Genomic DNA, 12,169 nt, shown 5'->3' with positions numbered 1-12,169 from the left:
GTCTAGTCTGCTGGATCGATGTCTGCCTGCCGATCCGGTGGGTAGTGTAGACGTACCCTAAGGAAGGATTAGCGCTCCTGGGCTCACAGAAACAGCTTCCGTTTAGAGAAGGTAAGTAAAAGATGGAAGAGATCAACTCTTTATTGAAAGAGTTTTGTTAAACTAATTTATTTAAAATCTTTAATAAAAGATCAAAAAGGAGGACTTGTTGAATTTTTTCTGTTCAAGCATTGGAACCATTTAAAAAGGCACAGCTGTGAACAAGTTAGGTGAGGATATTGAAAAAATGTACTAAAGTACGCTAAATCAGTGGCTCTCAACCTTTCCAGACTATTGTACCCCTTTCACGTGTCTGATCTGTCTTGCATACCCCTAAGTTTCACCTCACTTAAAAACTACTTGCTTACAAAATCAGGCATAAAAATACTAAAGTGTCACTGCACACTGTTACTGAAAAATTGCTCACATTCTCATTTTTACCATATAATTATAAAATCAACTAGAATATAAATATTGTACTTACATTTCAGTGTATAGTATATAGAGCAGTATAAACAAGTCATTGTCCCTATGAAATGTTAGTTTGTACTGGCTTCACTAGTGCTTTTTATGCAGCCTGTTGTAAAACAAGGCAAATATCTAGATGAGTTGATGTATCCCCTGGAAGACCTCTGCGTACCTCCCCGGGGGACGTGTACCCCTGCTTGAGAGTCACTGCTCTAAATAGCAAAGTGCACGAGGAACACTTGGCCTCTACATCCAAGTGATGATGTGCATAATTAATTTCTAGGTGCTTGTTTGTTTGTGAAGCTTGACAGCAAGAAGAATTTCAGGGGCAGAGTCTGTACAAGTCTGTGGTCAGAAAAATATATATAATAAATGTATTTTAGTTCTAAACCACTCTATCTTAAAACGTGTTGACCTCTCTTTACACTGGTATTCTCCCCCCTTTTAACCTTTGAAATCATTTTCACTATAGAAAGCTGTGGCCTAGAAGGATATAAACACAAAGCTAGCTTTACAGAATTATAGCAATGGAAACATTTTAGCAGATCTATCTGTAGCCATACTAATTAATGGAAACAGGAGTGCCATGTTATATTAAACTCAAGGATGTTCGCCTTCTTTGGTAGCAGCAGAGTGGCTGGAAACCAGATATTCCAATAGTTCAATACTCCCTTTAAATATCCTGCCCCTCTATACCCTCAGTAGAGGGGCATCAGGGCAGGTAGGGCACAGACATGGGCCAACAATCACTGCTGATCTAAACAATTCTAAACTCTGGTGCAGGGATGTGCAGATACCCAAGACTGGAATACAAATAGACAATCATTTGAACATCAGTTACATAAAATAAGTAACCTCTTTTTTCCAATAGCTGCCTGAAAAAGAAACATATGAACATATTACGTGTTCATAAAAAGTTGAACAACTAGTTGATCACAAAATGTTCATAAGCTAAATTCTAGATCTAGTCATGATCTAAGAAAGGTTTCTTAAATTCATTACTTTAAATTAAGGAAGCTTCAATAGAATGAATTATACTTATACTTATAGAACACTTTACATTTTCAAAGTGTTCTACAAAGTAATTTTATTTCCATGTACTGTAATGTTTTACTTGCTTTGTATGTATTTGGCAGTAAATGGCTTCTTGTACCACCTTCATTTTGGTTTGATTTGGGAAAGTGGGATGTAGTACCGTATTTTTCCGTGTATAAGACTATACTTTTTCCTAAAATCTTTAGACTAAAAATTGAGGGTAGTCTTATACACGGAAGTAAGCCCCCTGTTCCCTGCCTTCTGACCCCCCCAACCCCTATCCACCCCCCCACCCCTGAACTCCCCTGCCCTCTCTCCAACACCCCCTCCCTGCCCCCTTACCGCGCTGCCTGCACGTGGCTGGATCCGGCGAAGCGGGACCGGGGAAGCGGGGCCGGGCGGCCGTGGACGGGGACCCGGAGCCGGGCAGCCAAAGAAGCGGGGACGGGTAAGCGGGGCCGGGCGGCCAGGGAAGCGGGACCGGGTAAGCGGGGACGGGCGGGCGGCCGGCGAAGCACGGACGGGGAAGCGGGGCCGGGCGGGCGGCTGGCGAAGCGGGGCCGGGTAAGCGGGGACGGGCGGCAGGCAAAGCGGGGACAGGGAAGCGGGGCCCGGCGGGCGGCCGGCAAAGCGGGGACGGGGAAGCGGGGCCGGGCGGCCGGCAAAGCGGGGACGGGGAAGCGGGGCCGGGCGGCCGGCAAAGCGGGGACGGGTAAGCGGAGCTGGGCGGCAGGCGAAGCAGGACCGGGTAAGCGGGGCCGGCGAAGCGGGGACGGGGAAGCGGGGACGGGCCGGCGGGCGGCGAAGCGGGGACGGGGAAGCGGGGACGGGCGGGCGGCCGGTGAAGCAGGGACGGGGAGGCGGGACCAGGGAAGCGGGGCTGGGCGGCCGGCGAAGCGGGGAGCCGGGCGGCCGGGGACGCGGGGAGCCGGGGACGCGGGGAGCCGGGCGGCTAGGGACGCGGGAGCCGCGTGGCTGGGGACGCGGGGAGCCAGGCGGCTGGGGAACCGGGCGGCTGGGGACGCGGGGAGCCGGGGAGCCGGGCGGCTGGGGAGCCGGGCGGCTAGGGACGCGGGCGCCGGGTGGCTGGGGACGCGGTGGGTCGGGGACGCGGGGAGCCGGGCGGCTGGGGAACCGCGCGGCTGGGGATGCGGGGCTGGGGAGCCGGGGAGCGGGTGGCTGGGGACACGGTGGGTCAGGGACACAGGAGCCGGGGCTGAGGGGCCGGCGGCTGGGGACGCAGGGCTGGGCGGCCGGTGAGCGGGCGGCTGGGCACGCGGGGAGCTGGGTGGCTGGGGCCGGGGAGCCGGGGTGTCGGGGACGCGGGGCAGGAGCCGGGCGGCCGGGGATGCGGGGCCAGGGCAGGAGTCCTGCGGCCGGGGACGCGGTGCCAGGGCAGGAGTCGCGCGGCCGGGGAGGGATGCGGCAGGAGCCGGGCAGGGCCGCCGCCGGAGACCAGCCGGGGCGCATGGCCCTCCTCGGCCCCTCTACCCCTACCTCGGCGTTCTCTTCCTGTGCCTGAGCGGCAAAGTTGCGGGGGGGACAGCTGAAGCGCGGCTGGAGCGGCAAAGAAAACAAAACAAAACAAAAAACCTGAATTTGGGGTTAGAAAAGTTGGGGGCGTCTTATACATGGGGGCGTCTTATACACGGAAAAATACGGGTATATGTTGTGAGGGAAAGGATGTCCATGAGACAAGATATGGCGCATACTGTTTAAAATTAAATAAAAGAATAAGATTATTTATTTTGTAAATCTATGCTAACTTTATACAGATGCCAAATTCTACTACCTGCTATTCTGCTGACTTTGGCTGGCAGCTGGAATAGAGCCATTCACACAGGAGACATCCTGTCCTGCGGAGGGACCAGCCAGCGGGCTGGCTGGGCGAGGCAGGTAGGCAGGAGCTGTTTTACAGGCAGATGTGAAATTGGGAGTGGCGATGGAAAAGAGCCCAATCCAGGGAGCTCAATGCAGACTGCAGTCCCATTAGACCAGATGCTTCATGCCACAGTGGAGAATGCAGAGAGGGGAAGGGATGGGGTGCTGGAACAATTTGTACAGTGGGGTTGCTGAGCAGGGCCGCCCAGAGGATTCCGGGGGCCCGGGGTCTTCGGCGGCGGGGGGCCCTTCCGTTCCGGGACCCGCCGCCGAAGTGCCCCGAAGACCCGCGGCGGGAGCCCCCGCCGCCAAATTACTGCCGAAGCGGGACCCACCGCCGAAGTGCAGCCCGGTCTTCGGCGGCGGGGGGGGTGTCCCCCGCCGCGGGTCTTCGGGGCACTTCGGCGGCGGGTCCCGGACCCCCGCCACCAAATTACCGCCGAAGACCGGGTTGCACGTCGGCGGCGGGTCCCGCTTCGGCGGTAATTCGCCAGTGGGGGGGGGGTCCTTCCGCCCCGCCGGCGAAGACCGGGAGCGAAGAAGCTCCTGCGCCCTCTTGCCCCGCCCCCTCTGGGCGGCCCTGACCCTATCCACCCCCCCCAGAACACCCACGATCCAACCCCCCCATTCCCTGCCCCCCGACCGCCCCCCCAACCTCCGCCCCCAACCTCTGCCCCCTCCCTGTCCCCAGGACTCCCTGCCCCTACGCCAACCCCCCCCCCGGCCCCAGCCTCTTACCCCCGGCTCCCTCCTCACCCGGAGTCTCAGCGCCTCGCAGAACAGCCGCAGCGTGTCTCCAGCAGGGCCTGAGCCCCGCCCCGCTCAGAGCCGCGTGGTGAGGGGGCGGGGCTGCAAGCTCCACGCCGAGCGGAGGGAGCTGAGCTCAGCCCGGAGCTCCCAGCCCCGCCCCCTCACCACGCGGCTCTGAGCGGGGCGGGGCGCAGGGGCCCCGGCGGAGACACGCTGCGGCGCTGTCTGAGGACAGCGCTTGATGCGCTGAGGCTCCCGGAGAGGGGCGGAGGCGGGAGCCTCAGCTGTTCTCTTGGGGGCCCCTGCGGAGCCCGGGGCAAATTGCCCCCGCCTCTGGGCGGCCCTGTTGCTGAGAGCCACTGAACCAAACTGTAATCCCTGTATATAATGGAAACCACTTCAAGCCAGGGGGTGTGGCAGCACCCTCTGCACCCTTAGTTCCAGCACCTATAGGAAGGGGCTGAGCACACACATCCCACTGCACCTAGAGATGGCAGGGGATTGGGTGGGCTTTGCCCTGCTACATCAGCACTTTATGGAAGGCAGAAACAATAGTGATCTGTGGTGCTGATTAACTAAATAATTCTAGTACTTTCACTGGCTTTATCTGCATTTCTGAATCTAACTCAGATGATCCTCCTGGTTTTCCAAACTCCAAAGATTCTTCGTCCTGTGATCCCCATTGCATCTTCTGCATGTCACTCTTCTCCATTATTTGCTCTCCCCTGTCTGCTGTCAATGGGACCCTCTCTGTCCAACTGCTTTTTGGAGGGGGTTGTTAAAGGACAGGGGGCAGAAGTGAGGCAACACGGGACAGGGGGTTTTACTTGTAGTGCCCTAGCTCTCTGAAAGTGTTGTATTCCAATATCACACGAAACAACACCTTTTTAGTTTACACTGTGAATGGGGTCCCATCTTTCTCTGCTATGTGGAGAGGAGAAAAGATGCTTGATTAAAAGGTTCAAAGGGCTTGGAGCCAAAGTGGTCTGTTCTTCTTCCCCTCAGAAAACCCTGAGTCTGCTCTCCTCCAAATCTAGAGGTATTCAACTGCATTGCCTACTTCATTCAAGTTGTGAATATATTAGAGTAATTGGTACCTCTTTTTTTTTTTTTTTTGCAACAGTGCAGCTACACTGTAAGCACTAGCATAGATAAAGCTCCAGCAGTCTTACCACCGTGATGAAAGTCTAAATTATAGACAAAACCTCAAAGGGGGGTGTAGGGCACAAGGGCTAGTAATTAGCAGCACCTGATGAAACTGTGCTGTAAGGTACCCAGTAACAATGCTGAAGGTGTTAGCCCATTGACACACATCCTCTAGGATTTCTAAGGTTGGGATTCAAAGGCACATCCCTTGTCCTGTGTGAAACCACAAACCCTTCTCTCCTGTGGGTGAATTTTGTGGAGTTTTCTGATTCCTCTTTTTCTTTCCTGTGGGTTTTACATTTGCAGTGAGGGACTTCTGCCATTTCTCTTCCTCCACCCATTTATTTCCAATCACAGAAGTAAATATTAATAGTAACTTAGGTACAAAGATCATGACTTGTTGTTCCAGTCTATGAATCCAATGAAGTGGGCTGTAGCCCACGAAAGCTTATGCTCAAATAAATTTGTTAGTTTCTAAGGTGCCACAAGTACTCTTGTTCTTTCTGCGGATACAGACTAACACGGCTGCTACTCTGAGACTTGATCACAGTTATAGTTTGCAACCTGAATGAACTCCAGACCAGTAATATATATAATTGGTGGTGTAGTAGGGCCAATTTCACAAAGCTGAAACCAATTATAAGCCAAATCAGCTGGGAGGAAGAACTTAATCAGAAAAATGTTTATGATAATTGGGAATCATTTAAGAACACCTTATTAGCTGCCCAAAAAGACACAATCCCACAAGTGTCTTTAGAGGGGAAGTGAAGATAGCTATAAAAATAAATAAAAAAGAAAAATATGTAACAAATGGAAGAAAGGGAGAAGTTGATAGTAATGAATATAAATCAGAAGTTAGGAATTGTAGCAAACTGATAAGGGAGGCAAACAGATAAAAGGAGATATATAGGGACAGCAGTGATAAAAACAATAAAGAGGTTTTTAAATACATTAGGAACAAGAATCCTGACAATGGTATAAGTCCATTACTAGATAGAAAAGACAGAATTATCAATAATAATGCAGAAAAGGCAGAAATGTTTAATAAATATTTATATTCTGTATATGGAGAAAAACAGATGATATAGTCTCCTTGTGGTGATAACACACATTCCATTCCACTAGTATCTCTGGAAGATCTTAAACAGAAGCTACTGAAGTTACACATTTTGAAATAACCAGATCCAAATAACCTGCATCCAGAGTTTTATAAGAGCTGACTGAGGAGCTTACTCAACTAATAATGCTGACTTTTCAATAAGTCTTAGCACATTGGGGAAGACTTCTAGAAGACTGGAAGAAAGCTAATGCTGTGTCAATTTTTAAAAGAGTAAACAGGATGACCCAAGTAAATATAGGCCTGTCAGCCTGACATCGATTTTGGACAAGATAATGGAGCAGCTCATATGGGACTTGATTATTAAAGAATTATGGGACGGTAATGTAATTAATGCCAATCAACATGATTTTATGGTAAATAGATCCTGATAAACTAATTTGATATCTTTGTTTTATGAGATTACAAGTTTGGTTGATAATGGTATTAGTGTTCTCCAAGGTGTTTGACTTAGTGCTACACATTTTGATTTAAAAAATAGAATATGAAATTAACATTGCACATTAAATGGATTAAAAATTGGCTAACTGATAATTTCAAAAAGGAATTGTAAATGGGGAATCATCAAGTAGGGGTGTTTCCAGTGGGGTTCTGCAGGGCTAAGTTCTTGGCTCTATGGTATTTAACAGTTTTATTAATGACCTGGAAGAAAACCATCACGAATAAAGATTACACAAAAATTGGGGGAATGGTAAATAATCAAAAGGACAGGTCACTGATTCAGAGCAATCTGAATAACTTGGAAAAATGGGCACAAACAAGCAACATGCATTTTAACATGGCTAAATATAAATGTATACATCTAGGAACAAAGAATGTAGGCCATACTTACAGAATGGGGGACTCTATCCTTGAAAGTGTTGACTCTGAAAAAGATTTGGGGGTCGTGATGGATAATCAGCTGAATATGAATCCCCAGTGCAACACAGTGGCCAAAACAGCTAATTGGGTACTGGGTAGGATGTATAAACAGGGGAATCTCAAACAGAAATATTTGGCACTGATGCAACTGCTTCTGGAATACTGTGTCCAGTTCTTGTGCCCACAATTCAAGAAGGATGTTGATAAATTGGACAGGTGCAGAGAGGAGTCATGAGAATAATCAAAGGATTAGAAAACATGCCTTATATTGATAGACTCAAAGAACTCGATCTATTTAGTTTAACAAAGAGAAGGTTAAGGGATGACTTGCTTAGTCTTTAAGTATCTACCTGGGGAACAAATATTTAATAATGGACTCCATCTAAAAGAGAAAGGCGTAACACAGTGCAATGGCTGGAACTTAGACAAATTCAGACTGGAAATAAGACATACATTTTTGACAGTGTGTAATTAACCAATAGAACAATATTCCAAGGGTTGTGGTGGACTCTCCAAGATTGGATGTTTTTCTAAAATATATTCTCTAGGAATTATTTTGGGGAAATTATGTGTCCTGTGTTATACAAGAGGTAAGATTAAATTATGATAATGGTCCCTTCTGGTCTTGGAATCTATGAATCGACTATTATTTGTATTACTGTAGCACCTAATGGTTCTTGCCTCCATGGTGCTGGGCACTGTACAAACACATAACAGGACAGTCCCATCCCTGCCCTACAGAGATGTGATTTTTGCCTTCTCTCTAATAGTTCATATCTGCATCTTCATTAAAGTCACAGTTGTCTGTGTGCAAGTTTTTTTTTTTACTCCATTCCATCTTTTTGTTTTGCAATCTATATAGAGCATTTTTTCTTAAAGATACTTTGCATGGCAGATTCTATATACAAAATTGTTGGGTATCCATCTTCTCCCATCCTACATAAGATACTGTCAGGAATATATACATATTAGGACTCCATTTATCAGAAAGCAATGATGCAAAGAAATTCTGAGTGAAACTCACCCGAGAACAGCCCCCATCTGCTTCCTCCCTCCAGTTCCTGTGCATCCTGCAACTTGAAAGGAGCCCTTGCCTCGCTTTTCCTGCTCTGCCTACTCTCTTCCTTCTGATTTGCATTCTTTTTTATTTCCCCTATAAGTTTTAAAAGAGAGAGAGAGAGAGAGAGAGAGAGAGAATAGGTATTCCAGAACCTCCTTCCTTCCCCCCTTCCCCCAGTTGAAGCCAGTTAGGATCCAAGCATATGGGGAAGCTGGTACTCACTCTGTATGTAAGTCCTCTGCTGAGAGCAACGGATTTTACAGAGGGAGCAATTTAGGGATCCAGTACCAATCTTCATTTTTCTGGGTTGTTGCAGGGTCTGATCTCACATCTGCTAATGGAGCAAGCTGTTCTGTCTGCTCAGGGACCTGTTAACCTTTCAGTTTTCCTGTAATAGCATCCTCTGCAGGGCGGAGCTTGGAGAAGAGCAGTGATTTCTCCTTCAGAAACCTCTGTCTACTTCTGCTCCCAGATTGTCATCTTGGATTACCCCTAGCCCCCGTCTTTCCAGGAATGTTGCCATCTCCTCCCTTCTAAACTCCTACCAAGGCTAGGTTTACACTACCGCAGTAAGTCGACCTATGCTACACAACTCCAGCTACATACCTTAGGTCGAGTTACCGCAGCGTCTACACCGTGGGGGGTTGACGGGAGACTTACCTTACTCTTCTTGTTGGGGGTAGAGCACAGGGGTTGACTGGAGAGTGATTTGGTGAGTCTTTACTAGACCCGCTAAGTCGACCACTGGTGGATCGATCTCAGAGCATCGATCCCTGCTATAGTGTAGACCTGCCCTAAATCCCACCCACTCTGGGTGGTGCTCTAGAGAAGCTCATTCTTAAACCTGGAGAATGCCCTTGTCAGTAAGAAGTCAAGATTTAAGAAAGGACTTTAAAGCACTTAAGAGTTCATGCCTCAGCCATCTCATGGTTCACATGGCCTTATTAGCTCCCATCTTTGTTACATTCTTATTATAAAGGTCTAGCACTACCCTATTAACACAGTTAGTTAATTTGACATCCAAGAAAATAGCTTTGTGTCCTGAGTAGTATAGAAGGCTGGAAGAACAATATGTTCATTAATATGAAATTTTGTGTTTATCTTTGTGAAAAAGGCTAAAAAGCATCACTTTGCCTGGAAAGAATTGTAGATATGGAGAGGTATTGGTGAGAGAGAGCCCAATTTTTCAGTCCTCCTGGACTTAGTAACTGCCAGCCCCAAAACATCTTTGATAGTAATAGATTTTAAAGAATTGGCTCCCATAGTCTCAAAGCAGGGCCATGGGAGCAATTAAAGTTCTCAGCAGACTCTCTTAGAAATCATAGAATATCAGGGTTGGAAGGGACCTCAGGAGGTCATCTAGACCAACCCCCTGCTAAAAGAAGGACCAATCCCCAGACACATTTTTGCCCCAGATCCCTATATGGCCCACCTCAAGGATTGAGCTTACAACCCTGGGTTTAGCAGGCCAATGTTCAAACCATTGAGCTATCCCTCCCCCTCTTATGCTCCATCATACAAGAACAGACTCCTCATGTGCCAGATCACAATACCATTCACTGAAATCTGGCCCAACTGCCCCTCCATCTGTACAGTGTGGTGACCACACAGCCAGAACAGTGCTCAAATCCACTCTGACAGCACCCATACTGATTTAGTATGGGACTGCTGACTGAAAGTGGCTGGGCCATGTGCTTTCCTCCCCCCTGGCTACACAGCCTATGGAACTTTGAGCAACTTTGAGAAGTGTAAAAACACTGGGGGCAGAAGTGGAAGCAACCCTCATATTAGTGCCACTCCTTTGAGGTATATAAAGTGGCAAGTGACACTCCATACATTTATAACATGCTATCAGCTGGATCTGCTGTGTGCTAACTCCAGACCCCACCTTTACTTGGAAAGTGTTTAAGTTCCATTAAATAATTCCTTCTCCTACATGATGCTTCTTACATCCATCATCTGTTCCTGATGGACTTTCATAAAGTCGGAAAAGTGAAACATGAGACAAGCAAAAATTACAAATCAATGTTTCCATTTACCATAACTTTCTTTTCCATCCTACACCCTGCCAAGGAAGGGTGCTGCTGCTTTTTGCATACTTCTCCATTTTTTCTTTACCTTATTACTATAGCAGTAGATAATTGGAGGAGGAAGGGGTGGACTTGTGTTTAAATACAATAAACCCGTTCCAGTTTTTCCCTCCTTTGCTTCCTGCTAGGTGGAGTGGTAAAACAATCTGTCCCTGACCATCTCTTTTGTGGGATGGGAGAAAATGGGACCACAGACTTGTCTACATGCACAATTGCAGCAGTTAAACTAACTGTGAGATTTAAAATCAGTTTAATTAACCTGGTGCAGACGGCTCTGTGGCACTCTTAGAATGATCTAAAGCTGCTTTCATTTGATTTAGCTTAGGCTGATTAGGACCAGGTTTAGACTAACAGGCAGTAAGAGTATGTACGTGGGGTTTAAGTTAAACAAGTGCAGCATCTGCATATAGACAAAACAAAAACTAATGGAATTACGAGTAATTTCCCTCTTTAAACCTGAATCCCTAAAACAGTGGTCACTTCACAAAAAGGCCAGGTAGCCAGTCTGTAATATTGTCTCTAGCTTAGGGTGACCAGCCAGCAAGTGTGAAAAATCGGGACGGGGTGGGGGGTAATAGGAGCCTGTATAGGAAAAAGTCCCCAAAATCGGGCCTGTCCCTATAAAGTCAGGACATCTGGTCACCCAACTTTAGCTTTTTAAGTCTTTAAGGTCCCTGTTTCTGTGGCACCCTGTCACTGTGGCATCCTGCTTTCCTGGTTAGAAGTGAACTCGTCTTCCCCCACGTGTCGTTTCCTGTTTTTTCTTTCCCATTAAGTACGTAGGTGCCAGCCGTAGGGCCTCACTCCCCCCGCTAGGATTCCTCACAGGAAAGGAAAGGACCCTGGCTGCACGAGGGCCATCTTCCCTCCGGGCAGAGCTGAAGGAGGAGGCTCCTATTATGTTGTTAGACGCTGGCCTAGGCAGTTGCAGGAGGCCCTCGCTGAGGTCAGGGCCTGTTGTCCTGCATGGGGCACAGGCACAGGGAAGGGCTTTCAGACTGAATAGACTGGGGAAGGGGGGCGGGGCTATCATGTATTATCCTCCCCACTGCCAGGGGGGCTCAGGGCGCCAAGGGATGCACACAGGCGGCCAGGGCCAGGGCCGGACAAAGGCCGGGCTCCCTCCCCCAGGTGTTGTCGCAGGAGTGGGAGGAAGGACGCAGGGCCCTGACTCGTCCCCATGGGGTACAGTGAGGGGGACCGTCGCAGCGCGGGGACGGCTCCGCGCCACGCCTGGAGGGGCACAGCGGGAATTGCTCGCGCCACGCGGAGCGGGACCTCCCCGGGCCGCGCGCCGCAGCGAGACTCATTGTCCTGCCCTCACTGCCCTACTCACGCGCGGCGCGGCCCTGTCGCTTTAAATGGCGCTGGGCAGCTGTTCGGGCATTTACGGGATTAGCCCTGGGCCACCTGGTGCCTGAGCTCGCTCACTCGCTCCCCCCTCCCTCCTGACGCCCCCTCCCTAGGGAGCGGAGAACCTGCCCGCGCTGCACCAGCCCAGCACGGGATGGGGGGAGGGCCGCGCCGTTCCCATTGGCCGGAGATTCCAGCCAATCAGCGCGACGAGGAAATTGCCGTCAGGGAAAGGAAAGCCCTGTGACGGTGACGTCACGGGCCGAGCGGCACCTTCGGCGGGGATGGAATCCCGGGCAGAGGGGCCGGACAGGAATCGCGGCTGCCGCCCTGGAGGTGCGAGCGGGGCCGGACTGAACCGACCTCTGC

General features: G+C 49.4%; 1 long non-coding RNA gene across 1 annotated transcript; it reads right to left on the bottom strand.

Annotated features, from left to right (window-relative positions):
• Positions 1–3,077: 3,077 nt before the first annotated feature.
• Positions 3,078–11,842, bottom strand: LOC123362945. Its single transcript, XR_006576652.1, has 4 exons — positions 8,580–11,842; positions 8,322–8,450; positions 7,269–7,302; positions 3,078–3,099 (listed from the first exon to the last, which is right to left on the bottom strand). It is a non-coding gene; the product is annotated as an uncharacterized LOC123362945 (long non-coding RNA).
• Positions 11,843–12,169: the final 327 nt, after the last annotated feature.

This window comes from Mauremys mutica, chromosome 2, assembly GCF_020497125.1.
Source record: "Mauremys mutica isolate MM-2020 ecotype Southern chromosome 2, ASM2049712v1, whole genome shotgun sequence".
NCBI lineage: Eukaryota > Metazoa > Chordata > Testudines > Geoemydidae > Mauremys > Mauremys mutica.
The sequence above is the reverse complement of the archived record's forward strand: the minus strand, read 5'-3'. Positions and strand labels throughout refer to the sequence as shown.